A 6,451-nucleotide genomic window follows, 5' to 3' on the forward strand; every position below is an offset into this window, starting at 1 on the left:
TAACTATAGTATAAATAATAACCTAATAAGAATCAGAAACACACACAGTTTAATCACAAAATTGTTTCCTTGGAGAAACAATTTTTTTTAATGGATATAAGGTCTATACTTGACTTATTTCCCCTTTGATATATAATACTTTCTATAATTTTGTTATACTTTCGATAAAGTTTTAGAAGGCATTTAGACAGGAGCATTCTGTCAATTCTCTTCCGCATTTCCATGGACTTTCAAAAATGATGAGGCCAAACCTCAAATCAGAAAATGTGTATTATCTAGCGAGTTAGCCCTTTATTGAAAAAAAAATTTTTAAGTGCATACTTTCTACAGCATACACAGTGTATGGACTTGGATTAACAATATTTATGTAATTTAAGTTGCACACTGAATACCACTGAGTATTGATGTGAATGGAAGTTATGACACAAAGACACGTTAAATGGCGACCTTGCACAGATGGGTTTCAAGCATTCAGAGGTCTAGTGAGGTAGGGGAGTGCAGAGAAGAGTTGGATTTAAATATCAAGGCACATATTTTCATTGTGGATGTATTTAATTTATGAAAAATATCACATGAGGAATCAATTTCAGATCAGATGATTGGTCTCAGGCTATATAATAGGGTGCAATTTTTTTTTCCAAAAATGTGAATAATCTTTCCTCCATCCTGGCATAAAGTAGATAAGGGCAGTACCTTCCTAAGACAGAAAAAGATTCTGAAGTTTCTGTCTTTTGTTTGCAACAGAAACGTGCTTTTAAAAGTTAACACGAGGCTCTTCAAAGGTCTTTCTTGAGTAACGTACATACAGGGATGCTTTGCTAATTAGAGCCAGTATCTTTTACTGCCTTGCTAATTAGAGCCAGTATCTTTTACTCCTCACTATGCATTCAAGGAAAGGAATAGTAATATCCTTAACACTTTATTACAAATCTGATAGCAAATTTATTGAATATTTGATACTACACTTGTGGAAATATGTGAATCTTGATATATATTTAAATAATCTTAAAATGTATTCTATTTATATTTTGTAGGGTTAACATTAGGAAACATATATGTGCTACTGTAGCATCTAATCTTCTACTATAAATACATTCGTTTTGTTTTATAGGAAGCTGATTATTTGAGTCAGTACATTTTAGTTTGGTCTATAAAAATATCCCTAAGGAGTATCCAATTAATTGAGATTTGGAAACCCCAATATTGACAGAAGTAACATTAAAAACAGATACATGACTATAGAATTTCAGAATAATATGTACTTGATTTAGGAATTGTCTTCCCTCATTATACAAGGAGAATTTTCTCAACCCCAGAAAGACTCTTTCTCATAAAGATCATTTTGATGAGTTATTAAAGGCTGCAAGAATGTTCTCAACTAGATATTTCTCAATGTTTTTTCCCATATGCTTAAAACTTCATATGGGAAAAAACAGTGAGATAAATGTTTGAAATTGAGATAATGATAAATTATTGAGATAATGATAAAAAGAAATTATCATTATATTGTCATATAATTTACTATTATTTTTTGCTTATTATTAGTGATTATTTTTAATTATATCCTGAGAGTTAGAGGTGTTTTCACTTGCTCCTAATTATTAGCTTTTTGTTTTGTTTTGGTTTGTTTTCTTTTTGATTTTCCAAAATAGACTGAGCAATCCACCTGTCGGGAAGGCTAGTATTTTTGGAGACGTATTATCTGTTGAATGTTTTAAACACTGTATCAAACAACTAGTTTTGTATCAAACAATGCTGTAGGTCATATATTATTTTGTTCAAGATCTTTGTGCAATTGATGCCTTGTGGAAGTGACTTGCTAACTGTCTTTCATGTGATGCTAATTATTACATAATGAATTTTCATGGGCCTAGTACAAATACAAGGCTTAACACTCCCAGAATGCTTATCTTTGCCACAAATAAGGGGAAAGGCATTTTCTTCTCCTAATTAACTATATTCATACCTCCATCATAGAGCCACCTTAACGATAATAAGCCCTTTCCCCACTTGGCTGAACTAATCCGAGTCATGTGCTCCAAAAAAGAAGGTATAGCAACTCATAAGGGAATGTATTTGTTTCCCAGGACATATACCTATTTGTGGATATCATGAGATTTTGTGGCTCATGGAACTTTAGAAAAATACAGGCACTCCCAACATATGGATTGTGTGATCTCTTTGGAGGAAAGAAAGGGCAACAATTTAAAGGAATTTAGTATTAACAAATCTCTCAGGACACAATTAAAATAAAATATATGGTTGATAATTCTTAATTAATCTCTTGGTATTATTCAGTTGAATAATGAAGGAGTATGTCCTCTCTTTGTTAAAGACCAGTTAACATACTTTCCTGATAATTCAGAAATTATCCAAAATTGTTTACTAATTTTGTTAGAAAGGGAAGGGCAATATCACACCAGATTAGAAAGTAGGATTGTGTCCTTGTGTCCCTTAAATTATAAGGGAAATTAAAATCTAAATTGCATGGTATATTATATCTCTGGCTTAAATGTGGTAGAAATGGTGATAAAATGCTACCTAGGCTACACTACTAATAAAAAGAAAAAATATTTACTGATGGAAATATTATATTTATTTAGAAATAAGACTGACACAATCAGGAGAATGCTTCTACTCAAAACATTTGATCGTGAAGCAAATTGGTTCAAAGGAAGCACTAGAACTGAAAAATGGAATTAGAAAATGATAAGACCGAAATATCCTCATTCATTCTTGATTAAAATGAAAAGAAACCAGAGACCACAAATCTCTTTTGCATTTAATGGCAAAACTTGGGAGGAAATAAAATTGTTTACACAATATTGTGAATATAAAAAGTGTCAGATTAATTATTGTGCTTGGTTGCAAAAGTAGGGGAGAATTTAAGAAGATGGTTACATAAGGGTAACTGTAAATGAGATGAATTTCTTGTGTTAAATTTATATATATTCTGTAATTGTGCTAATTAAATTGCATTTAAGATGTTTCTTTCCAGGAAAAAAAAATAGCTTCCATGTGATATTCTGCAATTAGTTACAAAAACTGTACAGAAAGATCCTATGGAAAACAGCCATCACCTGCAAGGGTAAAATTATTTCAGTGTTTAATTTCAAATTTGCTGCAGTCAATAGTGTTTGCAAGGATGCTTATTAGGGGAAATTTAGGTGAATCATTCAAAGGACATCTCTGCTTTTAATGGATGACTTATTAAACATAAACTTACATTGATTACTCCACCATAATAAAATTACACATCTTCTCTTTCTAGACAGAAAACATTTAGACACTTGCTTAAGTGCCTCTTGAAAAATAAAAGATAATAAATGGATGCTGGCTAGAAATATGCTTTCAAGTTAAAGCTTTTATTTCATTTTAAAGCTTATATTTCCCTATATACCTAGCATCATATTGAGAAATGTCTCCTCTATAGTTGGTTGCTTGAATAAAACTATTATGAATAGATGATGAATTTTTATCAAGTTAGAATTTTTTAACTTCAACTAAAAAAAGCATAGGCTTCATCTCCTTTAATCTGTTAACATATTCAGTTATATAAGGAATTCTTCTAAGATAAACTTTCCCTGATATTGTCAGATATATATTTAATGCATTGCTGTTCATTAACCTAATATTTACATATATATAATATATTTACATATATAATATATTTACATATATAATATATTTACATATTTATATAGATAGATAGATATACATACACATATACATATACATATAGATCTCCTTTTCCTTTGCAGTGGTGTTCTTACCCACTTTGGAGCAGTGTTACATGGGTCTCATATAAGGTGAGTAAATTTCCTGCTCTAGACCCTTGAGTTTCTATAAGACAATATCTGTTTCTTGAAGATTATTAAAACTGGCCTGTAAAATTGTTAGGTTAAATACAATTTGTGTGGATCTTTTCTTTCTCCTTACACCGTGTGCAGTGGGTTGAGGAGTGTACTCAAAAATTTATGTCTAATGGTACCTTAGAAAGTGTTTTGTTTGGAAATAGTGTCTTCTGCAGATGTAACTAGTTAAGATAAGATATATTGGGCCAGAGTGGGTCCTAAATTCAATGTCATTGGTGTCCTTATAATTAATATCACTTTAAAAGCATTAGTTTTATGGGATATAAGATTATCAGATAACCCACTATATCCGAATTAGTTTCTAAAATGAAATTCTATAGTATCCATAAAACAAGGTCATTTAAATTAATAAAAGATGTGCCTTTGCTTTTAACTTAAAATATTACCTTATTATAAGAACACTGATTCTATATGTTCATTAACATTTAAGACACATAGCTTAGACAAATTTTAAGCCCTCCAAAAATTTCATATTGATAAAGCTGATGAAAATGAATCAGATTGAAAATGTTAAAATTGATTAGTGGTGGAAAAGCTGTGAATACTGGTCAAGAAAGTTATTATTAAATAAATGTTTATCATCATTTTTGAAAAGATTATCATAACAGTACTTTAAGTTTTGACACCTTCTATCTAGTTTTCTGAAACTATGGCCAACACAATTATACCACTAAGAATATTTTTTTTTAAGTAAGATGAATTTAAATTACCATTCTCTTGTAATGAATGGTGACATCATTACCAGTGACTTAAATTATAACAATCATAAAATGAGTCAAAAATCTTTAAACATGTTGTAGACAAATACAGGTAATTTCATTAATAGTTTTTTTTTTTTTTTGCGTTACGCGGGCCTCTCACTGTTGTGGCCTCTACCGTTGCGGAGCACAGGCTCCAGATGCGCAGGCTCAGTGGCCATGGCCCACGGGCCCAGCCGCTCCGCGGCATGTGGGATCCTCTCAGACCAGGTCATGAACCCGTGTCTCCTGCATCGGCAGGTGGACTCTCAACCACTGCGCCACCAGGGAAGTCCCATCAATAGGTTTTGATGTATAAAGTTTAATCTAGAGCTGAGAACAATAAAAATTATCAAATAAAACCTAGAATTTTCCTCTACTCTTTTAAAATATTTTTTAAGTTTTCATAGCTGTTTCAGTGGAAAACATCATGTGAAGTCTTTAATGCATAAAGTTTTCTTCAACTCAAATTTTAGCCTTGTCTTGGAATATAGATGATTTTCTATTAAATGTTAGAATGGGAAAATCAATCCATTTAGTATAAGCCACCAAGTAGTCGTTAAATTGAACCTGTCTTTCATTTTATTCTGATATCTTAAAGTGACATTTCTTTTATCAATTTATTTTTTTCTTTTAGCAATTTTAGTTCATCTTTCCCCCTTGACTACTTTTAGTTTCTGTCTTTGGAACTTTATCATTGTTACCTTGCTATTCTTCTTTCTGTCTTTATTTCAACTAAGTTTCAGAATCATTTTTAAACTAATATTCTAAATGATGCTTGGAGAAAAAGAATAACACTACAATACAAGAAAACAAAAATATATCTCAATAAAGATTTCTATGTTCCAGCAATACTATTCATCTTTTCAGAACAACATTCTATTGAGGACTCATTCTCTTGAGGGAGCAATTCTAACAATTCTACTCACAAGCCAAGTTCCAATATTTTATTTTATAGCAAGAAATAAAGTTACAAAAAGTCCAAATCAACTTGCATCAGCAAATAAACTACTTGTGATGTGCAAAACATGGCAAGCTAGACTATCTTATCTAAAACTTTTTGTTTAATAAAAGTAAATCCAGATCTAAGTATCTGAGTATTTTTATCTAAGTATAGAAACAACTGTAGCATTTTGAGGAAATATGAATTTTTCACCTTCTTATTAAGCAAATATTAATCTAAAAGGAACAAGTTCAGCATTCTGTGTTTTATACTTTTTCATAATGTTGACCCTGATGAGATTATTTTCTTCTGAAGGTAGGATTTTTAACTATATATGAATATACATAAAGCTTATTATAGTGGGACGAGATCATAGAGATCATACAATTTACATCAGATGTACATCACACATGAATAGGAAAACATGCAATGAACACATGCAAGAAAAATGCTGTGTTCCAAGTGCCACAGAAATCTCTAGCTGTAGAGATTTTGGTGTGTCTTTACTCCTGTACTCATTTACCTCTTATTGTCTCTCATTTTCTTTATTATATAATCTCATATATATTAAAATGATTTTGCTAGGAATTCACAATTAAACAAGACAAGCAAGATTGTCAAAAAGTGTTCTCATGAAGGATACAACCTAATAGAAAAAATATTCATGTTAAAAAATAAGTAATAATATAAGAGTGCCTAGTAAAATTAATAAAATAAAACAGTGATAATTAGGGAGGGGCAGAGAGTTGGGAAACTTTAAACAGGTATTCAAGAAGGATTTTCTTAAAGCTGAGGCATGAATAATTACAGGAGGTAACCATGTAAAATGTGGGGTAAAAGAGAATAAGCAGGGCCCAAAAACTAAGGTGAGAACTGGTTTAACTTAATCTGGGAAC

This window comes from Lagenorhynchus albirostris, chromosome 3 (assembly GCF_949774975.1).
Source record: "Lagenorhynchus albirostris chromosome 3, mLagAlb1.1, whole genome shotgun sequence".
NCBI classification, from domain to species: Eukaryota; Metazoa; Chordata; class Mammalia; order Artiodactyla; family Delphinidae; genus Lagenorhynchus; species Lagenorhynchus albirostris.